Source organism: Erpetoichthys calabaricus, chromosome 1, assembly GCF_900747795.2.
Source record: "Erpetoichthys calabaricus chromosome 1, fErpCal1.3, whole genome shotgun sequence".
Lineage (NCBI taxonomy): Eukaryota > Metazoa > Chordata > Cladistia > Polypteriformes > Polypteridae > Erpetoichthys > Erpetoichthys calabaricus.
The window spans coordinates 311590998-311612932 of NC_041394.2; the positions used below are offsets into that span (position 1 = coordinate 311590998).

Below are 21935 nucleotides of genomic sequence, written 5' to 3' on the forward strand. Positions count from 1 at the left end.
CCCACTGACTTATTAGAGGAGAGTTAGGATTCTTCCAACTTAACAAAATCAATCAAATGTTTTCTGTGCAATAATTCTTAGTGTTCCCAAAAATTATATTGTTTTTGTGGTGATCAGGAATTTTGCCACACATTGGGTTAAGGTCATGGTTTTGTATTGCTATAACTGGAAAAAAAAATAATGCCTCATGCTGCTTTGTTAAAATCAGATTGTTATTGTCACGTCATTCTTCATTTTATCCATCCATCCCATTTTGACTTGGTCAAGTCTCATGTGGTACTCTGGATGAAATGGACTGTTTATTGGGTGTTATTGGTCACCCTAAATGCAAATCTATGGCTTTTCATGGCAATAAATTAAAAAATTATAAACTGGGAGAAAGGTGGCACAAATTTGAGAACAACAAGCAAACTTCACACAGATTCAGTCTAGCTAGGAAAGCAATCTGGAGTAAAATGACTGTGAGACCTTAATGTTACCAGCTGCACTATTGTGCCACCCCATTCTTCAGATTATATACACTATTGTGACAACTAGGAACTGTTTTCATAAAGAGTATTTATGCCTGTAGGTTCTTCAATTTTCTTGGTAACAAATATATATAATGTGAAACCTGTAATATTATGTTATCACAGTCAGGGACGTGCGGTCAGGGGAGGCAGGTGATGCAGAGCCTCACCTGTCATCATGAAAAGTAAAAAACTAATAATGATAACATAAAATAAATTTCTCAACTGGTCTGTTCTATAAATTTGTTATCTGTATGATTCCAATAATTTTGATCATTTTTATAGTCAAAATCAGTGAATTTGAGCATTTCCTGTTCAAATACAGGGGAGAAACGTAAGGTGCGGAAGCAACAAGCCTCACCTCACCTCGGACTGCGCTCTCCCTCACACATTGGGTTGATGCATGCAATTGGCGCTTGCCTGCTGCTGTCTCTCTGTATGTCACCAATATAATGTTTGTAGACACGCTTATTAAACACCCTGACTTTCCACAGTCTGGCTAATATCTTTAATGTATGTGTGTGACATATTTAGTCTTGCTGATCGGATATAAAACCACAGTGAAAAGGCACAAAGCTATGCAGACAGTACCGTGCTGCACCGAAGAGGGGCGCATGTGAGCCCAACAGGTGCTTGTTGCTGCTGTTCTTCTTGGCACTAATCTCCATTGAGGCAGAGAGATTTTTTAAAACTAAAGGAAAATAAGGAGGACTTTTACAAGAAAGTGACAGAGATTTTCGTGGTGAAGCATAGGCGCATGGCCTTCATTTACAAATAAAGGTAAGACCATAAATTGTTTAAAATTTTATAAAAAATGGGATCAGACTAAGAAAAGAACAATACAATATTTAAAAACTTAATTTTGACCTTAAACACAATTTTCTTTAGCTTTTCTTTTTATCCTTTTGTTGAACGTTTTGTATTAAAATTGATTAAAGCATCAGAATTAAAAACTTTCAAAAACAACTAAATATTTCAATGAAAGTCAAAATTGAAATCTGTTTTTTGTACATCACGCTATACTTTCATTTGTACTGAATGAGTATGAATTGTGGAATTGCAACAGCAAATTTAGAGAACATGGAGGGTGCAGAGCAAATGCGCTCTCTTGCCACTATAAATGTGACGTTCTTTCTTATCCAAATATGTACAGTATGTTACCTATGTGTGAGTAAAGAATGCTGATGAGATATGAAACATAAACAGTAGTCAATGTGCATGCTGGCTGCCAATTGAATAGTGAATAAGCTACTCTTTTGGGTTCATATATTTGTAAAGGAGTTAGTGCCTCACCAGCCATGAACCTCACCGCGCGTCACTCATCAAAATAGCTCAAGTTCTATTTAAAGTTTTAATAGGTTCACATTCAAACAAAGGTTGTACTATACATTTATATAATAATCTGTTTATTACAACATGAAAGCTTTAAAAAGATGGCCTATCCCTAAATAACAGGATCAGAGCAAATGAAAAGAAAAAGCTAAAAACAAGCTATATGAACAGCCAAGCAATAAGGGAGTATTGGTAAAAAAGTGGCTTAAGTAACTAAGTATAATATGAGATTCATTTCTCAAAGATTCATAACATGGATTTAATTACATAAATCCCCACCTTTTAACTGCACTTCTTTTAAAAAACTAAAATGTGTTTTAATGTTTTACTGAAATCCAGTTTAATCCTAGAGTCTGTTTTTAATTAACAGTTGAGGATCTTGCTCACTTTAATAAAACATAATGTTATGCTAATGAATTCATACAAAAAAAAAATAAAACAAGAAAGTATTTGGCTTTTTAGTTTTAGTTGTTATTTAGCAATTCGACTGTAGCCTGTAGGTACACCATTTCTTAAAGGGAAGTGAATCTTGACTATGTTATTAGGCATTTGACATTATTTTGTGTGTCACACTAGGAGTATTTAACTTTCAAAAGACCATTGAAATTCAAAATGTTAAGACATTATTTATTTACACTGTAGGAAAATTAAATATATTTTATTAAGCCACTTGCCTTCTACAACATGTTACCCCCTCATGCAAAACAGGCCTTTTTATCATATGGCTTTCATTTATATTCTTCAAGGTTTTCTTTCAGAATGCATCTGGTTCAAATTTGCGAAGGCTGTTTGTTTTTCCTTAAACTAATGGGATCAAAGGAATAGAAGACAGCTGGCAATCAGACGGAGGCCTTGAGCTCTCATTAGTGTTTAAAGTGGCTCCTTGGGTGCAACCTTTCCTGGCAAAACGTCTTGCAGATTCACTTCAAAGTGTTTGGACATTGGACATATAACATATACAAGGGTTGCTCAGTAATGAAATTGTTTTTATCTGCTGTCAATTTTGTTATGGAATTGTTCGAACATGCTCATAGAATAGCTAGATGCATCTGCTAGATGGATCTGCTGCACTAATGGAGTTTCTCCATTATCTTTGTCAGCTGCACCAGTGAGAAATAAGAGCATGGGCTCCAATCTAGTACCAATCTGAATCTTGCACTTCTTCAATAAGCTCCTCATCATTTCCAAACTGTTCTTATAACCTATAATTTGTAAAATGCAATGACTAAGAAAGCTTTTATCAACACAACACATTTTTGACCCCCTGTGAATGTGCAAGTTGTTTAAAACATACATCACAGCACAATGACAGTTTTATGGCCAGGTGTGCAAGTGCTGGGAAATGGATGGTCCTGTGGAGCTGCAGTAGCATACAGGACATTTCAAATTAACCACTGAGTGCGTGACAGATTTTTTTCATATAATTTTCACCGAAGTAGAGAAAATGTCTCAAATTTTTTTTTGTCATTCCTCGTATGTTATATTCCATGCACACTGAAGCTACTCGCTCTTTAAATGCCCTTTGCAACACCTTTCTTTGTAGCATTACATACATAGTGAACAATGCAAATTAATCAGATGGATTAGGATGCTTTTATTGTATTGCATGCCTCACTGTCAATGAATTGGGTTGAAGAATGATTAACACTGAAGATTGTTTCATATGTTCTATTCAAAGTCCATTTGTTCATCCGTCTTCTGCACTCACTTTAACCAAACTTTTAGTTTTAATAAATACAGTTATTTTTTTAAGTCTTAAAGACATTTTTCAACTTTAAACCCTTCCATTAATACGTCAAACAACTTTACCTGTAAAACATAGAAGGTGAGCAGCAGCCCTAATGGCTTTCAGTGCTATACCTTGTAACAATAGCGTTTTATAGCGGCCGACACGGCACAGACTACACACGAAGGCACAAACTGTTTATTTTCTTCACCCGTTGGGCACTTCTTCCCCGTGAACCCCACAGGCAATACACAGTCCCAGAAGCACTTAACACAACCCGAAACATGCCCTTCTGTCACCGCCGCTCCTCCCTTGAAGCTTTGTCCCCTCCTCCCGACTCTGGCCACTGAGTGGTGGTGGCTGGCCCCTTTTATAGCCCACCCGGAAGTGTTCCAGGTGCTTGACCACCTGGTTCCAATTGCACTTCCAGGTAGGGCTGAAGATTTGTCCAGTTGGGCTGTGGAATCCACACAGCATCCCCTGGCGGCCACTCCAGATCCCAACCGGGCTGTGGAGGACTCTATCTCACATGGAGCCCTGCGGGAAACTGAGGCACCATCATCAGCCAGGGAGGCTACCACCAAGTGTCCCGGGGGAGGTACTGAGACACCCATGGTTGCTGCCCCGGAACATATGTAGAAGGGGCATCCCGGCCGGGCACAGGACCTGGCCACCCGCCACAACCTTTATCAATAGACCACATTACGTGCCATCCATTTAATTATCCTGCTTAATTCAGCTTTAGTATCACAGGGAACTGGATCTGCACAGGATGCAAAGTAGGGGAGTAGATGGGGTGACAGTCTACCACAGGTCCTTCCTCATATACACACTTACACTCACTCACATCAGGACAATTTAAATTTATTAATTAACCTAAAATACATACTGTAGTATGGGAGGAAGCTGGGGAACCCAGAGACAAAAAATAAACACATAAAACGTGACAGCTATTTTAACACACTTTGTTAAATACAAAAAAACATTCATTACATTTCATTCATTCATATACTTTGGTATAGATTTTCAATCAGTCTTCTGTATTTAACTATCAACTTCTTTAACAGGTTTGACCACCCTAACCCACTCTCACTCTCACCTCGGAGTACTACACCCTCCACACATCCTTCTGCTGATACCAGCATAGGAGAGACATCCCCACCCATAATTACAACAGCGCAGGTGAGCAGAGAGCTGAGGAGACTTCGTGCCAGCAAAGCAGCGGGTCCAGATGGAGTATCGCCACGACTGCTGAAAGTCTGTGCATCGGAGCTGGGGTGTCCTCTACAGCGCATCTTCAACCTGAGCCTGGAACAGGGGAGAGTCCCGAGGCTTTGGAAAACATCTTGCATCACCCCAGTCCCAAAGGTATCACATCCTAGTGAGCTGAATGACTTTCGGCCTGTTGCTCTGACATCACATGTGATGAAGACCATGGAGAGGCTGCTGCTTCACCACCTTAGGCCACAGGTTTAACACGCCCTAGACCCTATGCAATTTGCATATCAGGAGAAGGTGGGAGCGGAGGATGCCATCATCTATATACTACACCGATCCCTCTCCCACTTAGACAGAGGCAGTGGTGCTGTAAGAATTATGTTTCTAGACTTCTCTAGCGCCTTCAACACCATCCAACCTCTGCTCCTTAGGGACAAGCTGATAGAGATGGGAGTAGATTCATACCTAGCGGCATGGATCGTGGACTGTCTTACAAACAGACCTCAGTATGTGCGTCTCGGGAACTGCAGGTCTGACATTGTGGTCAGCAACACAGGAGCGCCACAAGGGACTGTACTTTCTCCGGTCCTGTTCAGCCTATATACATCACACTTCCAATACAACTCGGAGTCCTGCCATGTGCAAAAGTTTGCTGATGACACTGCTATCGGGGCTGCATCAGGAATGGGCTGGAGGAGGAGTATAGGGACCTAATCAATGACTTTGTTAAATGGTGCGACTCAAACCACCTACAACTGAACACCAGCAAAACCAAGGAGCTGGTGGTGGATTTTAGGAGACTCAGACCCCTCATGGACCCCGTGATTATCAAAGGTGACTATGTGCAGATGCTGCAGACCTATAAATATCTGGGAGTGCAGCTGGATGATAAATTAGACTGGACTGCCAATACTGATGCTCTGTGCAAGAAAGGACAGAGCCGACTATACTTCCTTAGAAGGCTGGCGTCCTTCAACATCTGCAATAAGATGCTGCAGATGTTCTATCAGACAGTTGTGGCGAGCGATGGTGTGCTGGGGAGGCAGCATTAAGAAGAAAGACGCCTTACGCCTGGACAAACTGGTGAGGAAGGCAGGCTCTATTGTTGGCATGGAGCTGGACAGTTTAACATCTGCGGCAGAGCGAAGGGCACTCAGCAGGCTCCTATCAATTATGGAGAATCCACTGCATCCACTAAATAGTATCATCTCCAGACAGAAGAGCAGCTTCAGCGACAGACTGCTGTCACTGTCCTGCTTCACTGACAGATTGAGGAGATCGTTCCTCCCCCAAACTATGCGACTCTTCAATTCCACCCGGGGGGTAAATGTTAACATTTAACATTATACAAAGTTATTGTCTGTTTTTCACCTGCATTATTATCAATCTTTAATTTAATATTATTTATTGTATCAGTATGCTGCTGCTGGATAATGTGAATTTCCCATTGGGATTAATAAAGTATCTATCTATCTATCTATCTATCTATCTATCTATCTATCTATCTATCTATCTATCTATCTATCTATCTATCTATCTATCTATCTATCTATCTATTTGATTTAATATTGTACTCTTATTTTCTTATTAAGGTACTGTACCTTCTGAAATGGCATGTTTTTAATGGTGCTATGTTTAATGGTAAGTTTAATATTTTTCAAGTTTCTTCACGATCATGGTATATATTGATTTGCCACATAATGCATTCTAAAGTGAAGCACATTTAATAAATTTGAAAAAATTACTCCTGCTCTTGCATTTTGTAATGGAGATAAAGGGTACCTGGGTTACACAATGAAAAACATGTATTAAAACTTACCAAATATGTGTATGTTTCAAGGCAGAAATATTATCAAGTATTAATGCATGTCTTGAGATTGCACCCATATTGACTTGAAAAACACCAAACTTATCCTTTAAATGAAGACTGTGTGAATTATTCTTTCATAAACCTTTCATAAAGCTTTCAATGCGTGGACTGTTGTCTCACTGTAAGTGACCATATCAGACTAAATCTAATAGTCCTTTTACTGTTGAACATCTATGTCAATCTTAATCTACAATTGCTGCTGCCTTTTTTCCATTTCCAAAATGAAGTTAGCCATCAGGCACAATCATAAGCTAACCCTATACTCATCCTTTGCGGGACACATTCTTATGTTTTCACATCTACTATAGTTCATTTGGATCATTTTTTTCGAACTCTGGAATGATTGTCCTCATATACAGTACTTGTTCATTTAGGTAGATGTGATCATGGCAGTTGCACTCTGCTATGGACCAAAACAAACATACTGAGGCCCTTTGCAAATGGTGGTCATGGTGTGGCACTCAACAAACCCTTGAAGTGGATTGCATGAGCTATGAATATGACCTGACAATGGACCAATCTAAAAACAGGAAATGCTATGCACTATGGGAAATATTTGTACCAGTAATCTGAATTTGGGAAATCAGTATAAAAATCAATACACACAAATAAAAGTTTGAATAAAACAACTTGCACAAATATCAGTCATTCAGATCAATCCTAGCACCTGATTCAGCCTGAGAACCTTTTTCTCTCTCTCACATCCATCCATCCATTTTCCAACCCGCTGAATCCGAACACAGGGTCACGGGGGTCTGCTGAAGAAACATTAACTTAGATATTAATGTGAATTGATTGTTCTCAAGTGAACATTATTAACAAATATTTATAGGCTTGAATAGAGCAGACATGTGAGAAAACCTAAATAGAGGTAACACTCAGGCTATTGGAGAATAAATTCGCAACATCATAGTGTTAAATTAAATTTACCCAATAGTCTACTATCTCAATGAAATTGAAGCACATCACTGTATGCCCTCAGCAGTGGTTGTCCTCTTCTGTACAGTTGCCTAGATAAAATGTGCCCTTTCTGTGGCATGTAAAGCAATGCATTTTCATGTTCTCTTCTAGTTATTAGATAAAAATTCTTCTGCTCATAGAGCTCTGCATGGTAAATAGTCCACATAATCATCAGAAATGTTTTGGTGTACAAATACATCTATTGTTATGAGTATCTTCATCTTCATAAGTCCATGACAAACTTGTGGGATGTTTTTTAATTACTTCTGGTATGCTTGAAAGTTTGCTTTGTAAAACACCACTGAATTACCTGGAGATTCAAGCAAAGTTAGTAACCATCTCCAGATCTGACACAAAGCAAACAGGCTATGAGTGTGAAAATGCCTTTTCTCACACTCATACTGAGCCAATTATTCTAACACTCAATTTCTTGGGAATTCAGTTTAAATCAAAACACTCAACAAAAACCCATATGGACATGGCTAGAGCATGAAAACACTGCACCAAAAGACCTGAAACTGTAAGGCAGAATCACTAATCCCCTTACCACTCCTGTGTTAACTTGTCTTTCAGTTATCTAACAGTTATCTAACAGTCAGAAGCTATTGTCATGCTCTGTTTAGTCATTTTTGAGTAATGTTGACTAGATGGACAATAAGAGCAGAGACCTTTTGTGTTCCTACAGCTGGATTAAGTGGGTTTTATGATGGAGTGATGGGTAAATGTTCTTGTTATGGACTGTGTCTTTCTATTCTTATAAGATATGGTTGAGCTTTATGTATCTGCATTTCATCACTTATTTTAATTGTATTTAATTTTTCTTTAATTGTATTTAGACCTGAATCTGGTCTTAGTGCCATTCTTAAGAGTTCTACTAGTATGACTTCTATTATTCTGTTTAGATGTAAATATTTGCTAAGTCCAGGGCTGTCCTATTTTTGGTAAGTCATGATTAATAATTTGGTTACATTTTCCAAAATATGTAAGTGCATAAAAATCCTATTCCAGCTGAGTGGCACCTGACAATAGAAACTATAAAAAAGTGAGTGAATGATAATTTTGTTTTAACAATGTTTAGAAACAATTAAAATCTGTGGAAAAAAATGTTCTATCTCTCTTGATGTTTGTGAAGAGAAAACCAGCTTTACAATTCTCATTTGACGCCTTTTATCTTGGTGAGCTAACATGTAATTGGATCCTTTGAACCTTCATCCTTTTTGACCTTCATTCTTGCTTCCACTGGGTTAAGATTCTCATTTTCTTGGTGCAATTATGTAATTTGTCACACTGGTGAGACCTGACACTTGACATGAGATTCTTTCGCCTTGGTGTTATTGCATCTCAACTTCTGAAAAATCAATTAAAAAAGGTAAACCTTGGACAGAGGAATCTGGGATCAGCAGCACCCGTTAGATCCTAAAAGTGAATGGAGAGCAATGTAAACAGAATCTTTTTGCAAAAGTGCTTGTTCAAAATATTAGGTATCTGCTGAAGAATGAGCATTTTGCTTTTGATATGTATGCACTTTCACAATCTATAGAGCTGTCCAAATCATTCATTTTTTTCTCAACCCACTTAATCCAATTCAAGGTTTCAGCAGCCAAAGCTTATCCTAGCACTACTAGGCACAAGAAAGTTACCAACCCTGGACTTGGCATCAGTCTAAAGCCCCCAAATATATTCACTCACCTGTAGCCAGTTTGAAGTAATGTGACATTCACAACCATGGGATATTGAAGTAATACTAGAGTACAGTAAGGAAAACAATGCAGAGTGAGGAGAAAATGAAAACACATCTGAAACCAGGATTCAGACCCAGTTTTAAGGAGTTTTAGAAGTGTTTTGCCCTTAAATGTTTATGGGTGTTCATTAATATTCCTTATAATCCGGTACAGGGATGTGGAAGGCCATAGCCAATTGGGACAGGATTGGGTGCAAGGCCAATTCATGAGGTCCCCTGTAATGCATAAGAAAGAAATGCATCCTCAAGGGACCAGAATTTTAAATACTGTATGAAGATCTGCCTCTCCCCATCATTCACTGGACACACATTCATGTGGACACATTATTGCACTGTTCTGAATTTCTGGGAGGACTAATTTAACAATATATTTTAGCAAAAAATGCACGTGCTTTGCAGATTCTGTGCATATGCCTGGATAACAGACATTTAGATTAATTTTTTTATTCATGGACATTCTTGATATTGTTTGCTGTTGTCCAGCTTTTGACACTATAGACAGCCATTGTACCTTAAACTTTATTATGTCTGTTCTCAATAAAAATTTTTTGAGCCATCATTACAAACCACATTGGGTAAGTAACAAATAAAAAAATATTATTGGATGGAGTTTTCCAATGTGCAAGAATATTTATTGTATAATTTACTTTCATAGACTAACAATTGTGCTGTAGTAAAACAGTAAGAGTTGTTAAAATATTATGTTTGTTAATAAAAATATTGCAGTCCCCTTGTTTTCTCTAAAATTTCTCATCTATCCGATTTCATGTTTTGCATATTTTATTAAAAAAGGAAAATCTTAATAGTAAACACTGTGAATATGTGTTAATGAATAGGTCTATGAATAGATTTTGTTGGTATTTTATATTTTCTTATATTTAATGGCAACTTGGCCATGCTTCTGATTGTTTTGACAGTTAAATTATTGTTAATTTATGGTATGGTTCCTGGAGAAATGCAGACCCCACTCTGACAGTGATCAGTCTGGGAGATGAATGCGGATTCCTGGACTTCTACAGACACAACATTAACCTTAGCAACTTGTTACTTACTACTTTTTATTGCAATCTATAAATGTAGTCATATCTTGATCTCAGAAACACCTTACTCTGTTTTCTTTCTTTGAATTAAACCATAATATAAATAAGAATTTGACTGTTAAAATTACAGAACATCACTTGATTATCTTGACTGTGTTACTCTTAACTACCATGTATTGATTTCATTAAAAGTCATGATGAACTCCTGGTACCTGTTCATTTCTAAGAAATAAACATAAACACTTAAACATGCACCTGAAGAGTCAGCTAGTCATTCACGTTGTTTTCTATATATTCTCTTTTTCACAGAATGGCAGAGCAGTGACTGGTGACACTGATTCTTTTATGCTTTCCCTTGTCTGAAAGAACAAAAACTTTCATTTTGCATTTTAGGTATTAGAAGAACATGACTGGAAAGTTCAGTAACTGCAATGAAGTCACGTTCGTGTCTGCTAAATCATTGCCACATGGGTTTTTGCAGGTATATTTTATAATGGCAGGTATGCAGTTTCATGGTTGCTCCCTACAACCTCTAGTAGACTGCATTCTCTGTCAGACCTAAAGATTTACATTTTTTGCTACTTCACAATTTTCTCATAAGCTTGTTTATTAGTCTGTTAGGCAATAATAGCTGTGGTATTTGGCTTAAAATGATGAACTTTTTGTTTAACTTTAAAGCATGTAACTCAAGGCATGACCCTAAGCAAGTCACTACACCTGGCCGTGCCCTGTTGTAAATAACACGAGGAGTATTTCAAAAATTACACTATAGGTGGCTACTTGTTAATCTTCTGTGTAAAAGTTTAGGGACCCTGGTGAAATTACATACCTCACTGAATCTCAAAGTAAAAGGAGCTTAAGACTAAATCTAGAGAGGACAGACTTAAACATGATATTGTGAGAGCTTTTACTGCTGTATGCAGACGTCACAACAGTGGCAGGACAGATAGAGCTAAGGATAAATATGAATATATTGATGCCAGAAAAAGACAAAAGAGTTTTAATGAGGAGAAGAGAGAACTACTGGAAGTGTCAAATTGTTTTCTGACTCATTGGAGCTGGACAGTGACTCTGAAAACATCCTTCACATCTCCACATCTCTGTAACATCACTTCAACAGAGGCCCACTGTATTAACAAGCTAATCACAATGGCAGCCTCAGTTATGGGAACGCACTCTGGACCCACCGAAGGTCATAGCAAAGGAGAGAATTAAAACAAAACTGAGTGCCATTATGAACAATATTGTACATCCTCTTTCTAACACACTAACACTGAGTACATTCAGCCAACAAATTGTTCAGCAAAACTGTGTCAAGAAATGCTTTTCTTTCTTTTTAGTCATTCTGGTGAAGAGCTTCTGTAAAAAGCCAAATTTCTCCTGGGGGACAAATAAAGTTCTGTCTATCTATTCCAGGACTACAGGGAATGAGTTATGAGGAAAGATTAAAACAGCTGAGCCTTTTCAGGTTAAACAAAAAAAGATTAAGTGGTGACACTGATTGAAGTGTTTAAAATTATGAAGGGAATTAGCACAGTGGATTCTCCCGGAAGAGCTAGAAGAAGTGGCCGGGGAGAGGGAAGTCTGGGCATCTCTGCTCAAGCTGCTGCCCCCGCGACCCGACCTCGGATAAGCAGGAGACAATGGATGGATGGATGGATCGAGACTGTTATTTTAAAATGAGTTCATCAAGAACACGGGGACACAGTTGGAAACTTGTTAAGGGTAAACTTCACACAAATGTTAGGATGTTTGTCTTCACATGTAGAAGCATAGACACATAGGATAAGCTACCAAGTAGTGTGGTAGACCGTAAGACTTATGAACCTTTAACATTTGACTTGATGTTATTTTGGATGAATTATGTTGATAGGACTGGCGAGCTTTGTTTGGCTGAATGGCCTGTTCTTGTTTAAGTTTTTTTAATGTTCTAATATTCAAATTTTTCTAAAAGAGTGTGACAAAGCATACTTTTACCAAAGAAAGGATGTGAGAGACAGGCAGAAAACAATGAAATGAAGGAAGCAGCTTGTTTTATTGTTTTGGGGTGTCCCCCTAACACAGATATCAAGCACCTGTAAATAAGCTAGTTGCACTTTGGCATTATAAATACTGTGAATTCGAGAAGGCATTTTTTTATGCACCAAAGAAAGCTGCCTGTATGTGAATCATTTAATGAAGTCTGTTCAGTTTATTTCTGTATTTCTGCATTTTATTGTACAGCTATTATTTATTTGATGGATTTGATGGATCAAAGAGAAAAGAAATCTAATCAGTAAATGTGGCATTGGCAAAATGTAAGCACCTTGTCAGTCAATACTTAATATATGTATAAATATGACTTGTTTATGGCTTTATACTACATAGGTTCTGTTAAGTTACTTGTATTTAGATGCACAAGGGCCTATTGATGTTACTCATTATAGTAAAGCACTATGTAACATACACTTCTTTCTTGGTGAAGTCAGCAGTACAGTATAGTGATGAAGTGGTTAGCCCTTTTGCATCACAGCTCCAGAAGAATGGATTTGAATTCATTTGCTTCTACTTTTTCCTGATAGAATTTAAGCCTATTACTGAAACAGCATCTCTTTCTTCTTAAAACTATGTTCTGCTCAATTTTGCCATTAATAATTAAGGTAATATAGTATAATATAGCATGGCATTATGTTCTTAATCCTTACTCCAAACAATATTGCATGGTTTCTGACCTATCGTTTATGCATTTGGCCTGATCACATTTATATCTATATCTATATCTATATCTATATCTATATCTATATCTATATCTATATATATATATATATATATATATATATATATATATATATATATATATATATATCCATATATATATATATATATATACAGTATATACAGTATATATATATATATATATATATATATATACAATCCAACATCTCTCTGTCTGTCTGCATGTCTGTCTGCTTTCCACGAGAGAATTACTGAACTGATTTAGATCGGGTTTTTTTCTATAATTTGCTTGAACATTCTGGTTGATATCATAGTTTGATGGTACGAATTTATTTGTGCAAATCCGAGAGAGACTCTGCGGGCCAAGGGGAGAGAGGTGGGCCCTCCTCACTCATGTGCCAGCATACCTTGCCTTTGCTTAGCCAACAATACCTGTCTGCTCAACAGACATTATCATCTACAGATTGTTAAGGAGTAACGTCTAACATTTTTGAGAGAGAGATCAGAGTTACGTGTGTTTTAGAGTGTAGCTACTGATTGCCAGAGATATCATGGCCACGTACTTTTCTTCCTACGTGGAGGACACTCTTCCGTCAGACCTGAAGATGATCAGATACAGTGCCAACGTTTGACGTTGCAGCATACCTACCTTCTTCTTGGCCAGAATTACATTTTTTTTATATGGATTTTTAATGTTTGTCCTGTTTCACTACTGTGTGTGCGGAGCTGTGGGGGACATTTAGTTTTTAATCTAATGGGATAATGGTTGCTACTTTCCAGGGTTTAGGAATTTTCCAGGTGTGAAGTGTATTCTACAAAATATACAATAGGGCATTAATCACTACCTTACTTAAGCACTCTTTTGGAAAAATGTTATCTGGTCTGGGGACATATGTTTATTATATACTTTGAAATCTTAGGGATTTAAGTTTAAAATTCTAAATATGACATAATTCAAGGGTTTTACAGTTGAACGTTGTGTAAATATTCCTTTGTAAGTAATTATGCTATAAAGAGCTTCAGAAGGATACATACCCTAATACATAGTCTGGATTTAATGAGCATTACATTTAATGAATTTGAGTTGTTAAAAGGAAACATCTGGCTTCTTGAAGTAGAGAATGTGTGCATTACAGGAAATAATTCTCAGCTGTACCTTTTTGATGTCAGCAAGGATAGATCCGCTTTTGCTTCTTATACTGTACATTAATCTGGAGCCAGCACTGGAACACCCCAATTGTCTAGTTGAATATACACAGGCAAAGTAATTTTTATGAGCTGAAAACTTCATGATATGAGTTAAAAACATCATTAAACATGTAAAAGGCTCATGAGCTTGAATAAATAAAAAGAAGTCATTGAATTCCTCAACCCACTCCATCCACAAATATTACTTTTGGGGTCTGAACTTATTTAAAAAGCAATCACTGTTAGACATACCATACTCTGCAGAAATTCTTCCTTTGTAGCACTGACAACTATGGCCACTCTCTAGTCCAGGGGGAGTCAGTCATGAAGGGTTGTAGTGGCTGCAGTTTTTTTTCCAACCCAGTTGGTCAGTTAGAAATAAATTCTGACCAATTCCAATCTTGTTTAATTTTATGGCTTGTTTAATGTTTTCATTGTAGCCTACAGTGCACTCTCAGGTCATTCTTATGTCATAGCTTTGTTCTTACCAAGGATATCATCCAAAGAATTCGTTGTTTGACATGGATTAGGAATTCTCAGTCCTCAACTGTTTTTCTCTTCAGTTTCCTTCCAAATATTTTTAAGGTAGATAGTTCCCAAAGAATGCACACAGGTATAAGTAGAAACAATAAGATGGGGAACTGTTGGTTCATTTGTTGTTTGTATCTTATTGCTAAAACACAGCAATTAAAAACAGGGAATGCAGATGTTTAAGACTAACATAAGCAATTCATTGCAGGGAATCTTAACAAGCAAGACAACTAAAATGAAGCATGAAAATGTTGCTTGAGCACTAAGTGTTTCAAAAGCATTACTGTACTTCACTTCTCATTAAGAAACCTGGTTGGAACATAATTATCTGTGCAATGTGTCATCATCTAAGCAATGCGCATAAGCCATTGAAAAGTCAAATAAAATGTTAAGATTATATTATGAAAATGGTTGAATAGAAAGGGATGTTATGTTCAGATTACATAGTGCACTACTAAATCCACATTTGGAGTACTGTGTGCAGTTGTGTTCACCACGACACAAGGAAGATATAGTAGCACTTGAAGAACTGCGCAGTAGAGCAACCAAGTGCATCCTGGGTACTTAAGGACATGTCCTATTCTGACAGACTCAGAGAATTAAACCTGTTTAGTCTCAGGAAGAGGTAACTATGTAAAGGCCTAATCCAGGCTTTCAAAATTCTTTGCCTACACCTGCACTAGTCCTAATGTGATTTTTTCTGATTTGGCTGTTGTTCACTTCTCTCTGCTTTTGTATTACATTTGGTCACGATTACATATAGAGTGCCCGTGATGTTATTGCCTGAGTTCCACATCTTCAAGAACAAAATTTCGTATCCTGACCAACTCCTGATTTTGTATGTCCTCTGTCATCTGTGTGGGTTTCCTTCCATATCCCTAGGTTGACTAGTAAATTTAATTTCTTTGGTTCTTTGAGTGAAAGGTTGACCTATGATGATGGATGTTCCCTATGCTGATAAAACAGGCTTTAACAATCCATAGCCCTGAAATGGGGTAAACAAAAAGGGTGAATGGATAACATTATTACACACATATCTTAATATACAATATTGATTGTTAGTGTTGTTTACAAACTAAAGACTCTAAACCAGAAGAATTCCTGTCTTCAACACATTGTAGGAACCTGATCAGATCTCTTAACCTGTTTGTGCCCCAGATACAAAAATATAAGAATTACAGTTAGGGTTATACAGTGTATTTGTACTTGTAAAGTACTTTAAGATAAAGTTCACTACAGGATAACAAGATCAATGTTGTTTGTCAGTTTGAAATGAGCAATACTGTGTTCAATGCCTGCTCCAGTGAGATTGGCAGTATACTAAAAATAAACTATCGTAGGTGAAAAGCCCATTTACTTGATCCCCAGCCTCTTAAGCTCTTTTTAAATTCAGTTGACTTCTCATCTTATGACAGTCACTGGACACCAAAATTGAAGAAGCAGAAGTATTGTTTAAAAATAGAAGCTGAATTCAGTTGAAACCTTATTTGTTCCAATTAGGCCACCAATGGTGGCTATTAATATATTACATATGGTTCATTCCCAGTCATTACTTATTGTGTGATCTGAAACAAAACACATAAACCACCTCACCGCCAGCTGCAAAAAAATACAAAATAAAAAATAATAAAATAAAAACAATATGAAAATAAAAAGGGAAGTGTGTCCTGCTTGTGTACTGCATTGTATAATGGGCTCTGTCCAATATAAAAATGAATTGACAAGATTTAAATGTTTTTATGTATAAAATCCAAATTATGTGGCCATTTTTCCCACTAGTGATTCATGACTGAGGTAGAGTCTTGTCCACTATCCTTAGGAATAATTCAGAAACCATCTAAAGTCATGCCTGGACACAACTGGGCCAATTTAAAGCTGACAATAAACCAGGCATACATGTATAATTTCATGATGTGAGAGCAAACTACACAAACCAGAGAAAACTCATGTGGAAGGAGTGACAGAGAAACCAGTCCAGGAACTGAAATCCTTCTATCTCTTAGCTTCTCTTTGTATAGATTTATCTAAAATGATGCCCATAGTTTTAATATAGAGCTTCTTTGTTATGGTGTTCAGCATAAATTGCTTCTTTGTTATGGTGTTTAACATAAAAGGATGAAACTAAATAGTCACTGATTATAAATACCAACATTACTTCCTCATATAGTCTACTAATGTATTAATTTATGAGATAATCCTCAGTGTTTCATTTAAAAGAAATGTAGAAAATCAGTAATTTATTTTCATAAAATCCCATCATCAAAGCCCTGTTATGGATCACAGGAGCGGAAGCCTATCCTGGCAGCACTGGTGCCAGGCCAGAATTAACTGTGCATGGCATACCCATCCTTTGCATGGCACACTCACACCCATAATGTGATTCAGATAAGGCAAGTTTAGAACTACCACCTAAACTGCACACTTTTGGCATGTGGTAAAACCAGAATACCCAGAGAAAAAAACCAACACAGACAGAAGAGGGCTGTGCAGACTCATCAGAGATGGACACATGGCAGGGTTTGAACCCTGGACTTTGCTGCTGTGAGGCAGCACTGCTCTGTGTATATACCGTATGTACTTAAGTACTGTATGCATGTATATATGTAGGTAGGTTGGTAGGCTGGCATTTATTTTACACACTATTACTAAATACTTTATAAAGAAAGCAGATTTTACAATTCAATTTAGTATGATTTAACATAAATTGCATTACAGGAACACTGAGTGCTGTACACGTTCATAAATTTATTAAAATAAAAAATGACATGCTGTGCAAACAACATACAAAGGTGCATACAGAGTGCATTACAAATAACTACACATTTGTTATAATGTGTTGACAGTCTTTCCTGTTCTTCATATTCCTAAATTAGCATACGCCAATACAAGGAAAGATGAAAATAGACACAAAGAAAACAAAGTTTTGCGCGGATCCCGGGTAAAATTGAAATACAAGGATCAATGTTGTTTTAGTATAGGCACATTTTAGTGCTGCTGTTTAAAATAATAAGTAGCAAAGTAGAAAAAAATCAAGAATTTCTGATCAACATTATATACAAGAAACATTTTTTATTGTCATTGTTAGGAAGTAGGATTCATACCTTGTGATTCTGGACCATCTGGTTGGTTCTATTGAACCATCTGAGTCAGATGGTTTAATAATGGATGGCTGTTTCTATAATTTACCATAGCATTCCACTCTCAAGCCTGCTTAATGCAGTTCAGGGTTGTAAGGGGGATGTAGCCAATCCCAGCAGCATTGGCTGCAAGGCAAGCAACAAACCTGAACATGGTCACCAGTCCATTGTTGGCCACCCCACATATACACTGGAGACAATTTAGAGAAGCTAGTGAAACTAACCAGCACATATTTTGTGATGTGAGAGGAAAACCAGAGCACCAGGAGAAAGACCCACTCAGAGACAAGGAGAACATACAAACTCCACACAGACAATTACTTGACATTGGATTCAATGAAACAGTGTCACCAGTCACCACACTACCTTGCAATTCTGTTTATGCACGGCAAAAAATAAAATCTAAGCAAGTGACAAATTTATATCATGACATTAAATCTTGCTTTCCTTATTGTAAGAATTATTGACTTATCAAAAAAGTTGTATTTATGATTATTTAGCTTATCTTAAGAAATCTTGTCAAGTATATTTTGCTTACCCCATTGGCATTTTTTTTTTTGCTAAATAAAAGCAAAGCAACTCTCATTTACGTTTTTTTTTGTCTAGTTTTTGCATTTGCATTTTTTGCTGTGTGTCATTTACAAAAGAGTATTTAACAATAACCATGCAATATAAATAATAAATAATAATAAAAGGTGAATCACAGTTGATCATGCGTAGAATGAAAAGAAAATAAACCTGAAAACAAAAACTAAAGCTATCTGTACTATAGTTATTTTCCTTGGAGCAGAACGAGTACAAGATCAGTCTCCTTGTGTACAATGAGATGATTTTTACAGACCCTGGATGCCAGGTATTGCACCGAAGTTTCATTAAAAAACACATTTGGGTTTAAGACAACGAAAGAAACCACAACATTGTTAACTATCACTACATCACTAAATACTGTAATGGCTATGTTAGACATTAACACTGCAAATTGTACTTGAACTGAAGTAAAATACAAAAAAGTATATGCAAATCTACTTTTATATTTTTTTCTTTCTTTTTTTTTTTAATTGACCCTTTGACCTCGAGCTGGATTAAGCCATTTATGATAAAGGATTGATAGATGGATGGTTTTTAAATCAGTAATTCTGCAAAATAAACTTTAAAAATTGCCATGCAAGTCAAGCTATATCCCAAAAATGCAGGTTTGAGCTACACTATTTTAATTGTCAATCAGTCATAATTGTAGTCGATTTTGGCTACTACAATTTTGGACTACTTTTCACTCATCTGTTGTGGGAAAATCTGACCATAACAGATGTAGCAAGGACTGTGTGAAATGTGTCCAAGAAACAGCAGACGCTGTCATCTTAAATTTCCTTAAGAAAAATTACTAAGCTAAATATTCTGATCTTCAGGTCCATTGCTTTGATGCCCATGCAAATGGCTTGAATAGCAAGTGACAGAAAAAAAGATTAAACAAACATTACCTGTTTTTCCAAAGAATGCAGCTCTGGCTTCCTTGTGTGAATGAGGCATGCACTCAAAATGAAGGTCTGTATTTCTTCTTTGCCGATCCTCGTGGGTCAAATTCTTATAAAAAAAGTGAGGTGTCCAAACGTGCAGCAGACTTGATTATATCTGCATTGTTTTTTTTTTCATGAGTCTGTGAAGCTGTACCCTTGCAAGTGAGTTGTGCTGGACAGGCTTCCTTTTGTTTATCTTGGCTACTGATTATTCATCAGTGCTTGTTTTTTGTTTCAGACTGCATGCTGGGCTATATAAATGCAGCCCCCCAATCTATATTCACAAGTGGCTTGAAAATGTTTAACCCCTGCACTAACTTCAGATATATCGCCACACCTCAGTTATCAGGGCAATTCATGCTTTTTGCACTTAATCAGAGGCAGCTGCTTTACAGCATATTTGTCTGTCAGTATCCGTCCTGAGGTATTAAAAAGAAAAAAGAAAAAAAAAACTGCTCTGACAGGTTGGCTAGCAGCAAGCAAAGGTGCTACTGTGGGGCAAAGTAAACTGGTCTGAAGGGCTAACAAGGATAATACTAGGCAGAAAACTTCTCCTTAAGCTATTCTGTATTCAGCTGCTACCATTAGATACTTCAGAACAGTGCTTGAGTATGTTTGGAAATGAAAAGGAATAACATCTGGATAAGCAGATGGCTTAGGTTTTTGGGTAATAGGAAACAGGCTTTAATGGTGGGTTATTGTTTGACATGGGGATGCATGATTAAACTTTCATTACCAAAAGTTAAAAGAAAAGAGCAATCAAAACCCATATCAGGGCTTTCTTGTCTAGACCTGTGCACATTGTTTTCTCTATGAGTCAAGGGGAAGTCAAGGAAATTGCTTTTAGATGAAGGTAGGAATGGAAAACAAGTGCATTCTGTCAGTGGACCAAAGTCTGAAAGAGATCTGTAATTGAGCACAACTACATAGGGTAAGAACATGAAGTGCCTTTTCACAGTCATTAATAAAGTGTGTGGAGTTCTCCCTCTGTCTGAGTGGGTTTTTCTCCAGTGTAGAGGACCAGGACTGCAGGCATAACTATGTAAGTTGCCCCAAAATAGGGCCATATGGATATAGCAGTAAAGGAAGGAGAGTGAGGAGCAATTGGTATTATACTACAAGTCACCATGACCAATAGGTGGCAGCACAGAGACACTTATCCTTCCACAAAACCACCTTTATCCTAAGATGGATCACAGGGCAGCTGTAGCCTGTCCCGGTAAGCATAGGGTTCAAGTAAGGAACGATCTCTGAACAGGGCACCAGCCCAGATCAAGGTGAACACACACTAGGGACAGTTTAGCATCACTGATCCACTTACATCCACCTAACCTATATTTGTTTGGATTGTGGGAGGAAACTGGAGCACTTGGAGGAGACCCATGTCAACACAGAGAGAACATGCAAACTCCATGCAGTGAGGACCTCAGTTTTGAACCCCAGCCTCTTTTTTGGAGGCAGTAACACTACCACTGCACCACGGGTTATGCATGACCACCTGTGAGAGGCCATGGGCAGGCATTCTGGGGACGGCTTGGCCCTTTTATCAGAGAACTTTAACTCAGAATTATATTGACACCTGAGGATATGGTGGTGATTTGAGGAGGACGCTTTTCTTCTAAAGTAACATTTTGAAAGTTCCTAAAGTCCTAATGTCTACCACACTACTTGGCAACATACTCTACGTCTCTATGGTTCTCCGTGTAAAGGAAAACTTAACAAACTGTGTCCCCCTGTTCTTGATGAACTCATTTTAAAGTAACAGTCTTGATCCACTGTACTAATTCCCTTAATAATTTTAAACACTTCAATCTTGTCTCCTCTTAATCTTCTTTTGCTTAAAAGGAGTTCTACAATACAATACAATACAATACAATACAATTTATTTTTGTATAGTCCAAAGTGCAGCAATGGGCTTTAACAGGCCCTGCCTTTTGACAGACACCAGCCTTGACTCTCTAAGAAGACAAGGGAAAAACTCCCCCAAAAAACCCTTGTAGGGAAAAAAATGGAAGAAACCTTGGGAAAGGCAGTTCAAAGAGAGACCCCTTTTCAGGTAGGTTGGGTATGCAGTGGGTGTCAAAAAGAAGGGGGTCAATACAATACACAGAACAGAACACAAGTAATCCTCAATACAATATAATAGTAAAATAAAAATATTACAAGTACAGAGCAGAATTTAACAGTAAATAATATCACATAATACGATTTGAATTTGTTTAGAGACCTGGAGAGTTCAGCCATTCAGCTGCCTCCCCCTATTGGCCATTCCACAGCTGAGTCAGCACTGGGCCAGCCAATCCGATGATTCCTGAAATCCTCCATCAGAGATGACGCTACCTTAGGCAGGCAAAACAACTTGGCAGGTAGGCAGTGGCACCGTGCTACATACAAGGTATTCCTGTCCCTGAAAGCTAATGGTGGGATGTTCTGGGAAATAGTTCCTTTCTGGAG

General features: G+C 37.4%; 1 protein-coding gene across 1 annotated transcript in view; it reads right to left on the reverse strand.

The window, feature by feature from the left end:
* The window catches only part of kera (keratocan), a 33692-nt gene extending 13634 nt beyond the window's left edge, over window positions 1-20058 (reverse strand). Inside the window, exon 1 of the mRNA XM_028817394.2 lies at window positions 19446-20058. The gene's annotated coding sequence lies outside the window, so the exon portion shown is untranslated. The remainder of the gene's footprint in view (window positions 1-19445) is intronic.
* Window positions 20059-21935: the final 1877 nt, after the last annotated feature.